We start from the raw sequence: 929 nt of genomic DNA, 5'->3' as shown, positions 1-929 counted from the left end.
AAGTTGAGGCACTGGGTGATTAAGTCACTCGCCTAAGGAGTATGAGTCAACGTCAAGAGTCATAGTTGACCCGGTTTAACGACTCCTGACCTTCAGTCCAGGGCTGAGTCAGCGGAGCCCCGAGTGGCTTCCCTGGCTGGCACCTGGACGTAGGCTGTTTCCGTTCACGTCCAAGCAGAATACTGGAACCGATTGGACAGAACTTCCAAACTTTTACGTCCAGCAAGATTCACCCCTGACGCCTTCATCTCAGGACTGGGAACAGGAAAAGCCGACGCGTGCACTCCCCTTACCCAAGCGTTTGAGTGGGTATCGTGGGCAAGCCCGCCCACCCGCTTGGGCAGCGATGGTAGCAAGGGACCACCCGCGTTAGTGGACCGGGGACGGGGGAACGCAGACCGCATCAACGACTCTCCATCGCCGCCTCTTTCAGAAACCAAGAGAAAATGGTGGGAGGCGAAAAGAAAACTAAATAAAAACACAAGCAACTTGTCTTAGGACCTCAGCTAAGCAAATGAAGCCTTCTTGCATGTGCTGAGCCTGCAGTTCTCAACCTTCTAGGAAAGATGGGAGGACTGGGCGACAGAAGGCACAGCAGGAATGCCCCGCAGTGAGCGCAACCGGAGCTCTGCCCGCTGCACCGCAGAGGCCTAAAATCAACTCTGCAGGAAGCGCCCGCGGCGCCGGGAGCCGCGCACCCTCGCCAGCGACCACGTGATCACTTTTTTTTTTTTTGGGAGAAAAAACTTCTTTGCCTTAAGGAAAAAAAAAAAAAAAAAAAAGACTCCACTTCCCAGAAGCCTCTCGTTCCCCAAGCAGCTGCAGTCTTGCGCAGGCGCCGCCAGGGCCAAACGGACACGTCCGTCACGTGGGCAGGAGCCGGCCAATCCGGTTTGAATCTCATTTTTTTCCTCTCGCCCCCCCTTCAG

This window comes from Apodemus sylvaticus, chromosome 4, assembly GCF_947179515.1.
Source record: "Apodemus sylvaticus chromosome 4, mApoSyl1.1, whole genome shotgun sequence".
Classification (NCBI taxonomy): domain Eukaryota; kingdom Metazoa; phylum Chordata; class Mammalia; order Rodentia; family Muridae; genus Apodemus; species Apodemus sylvaticus.
This window is presented reverse-complemented; position numbering follows the sequence as displayed.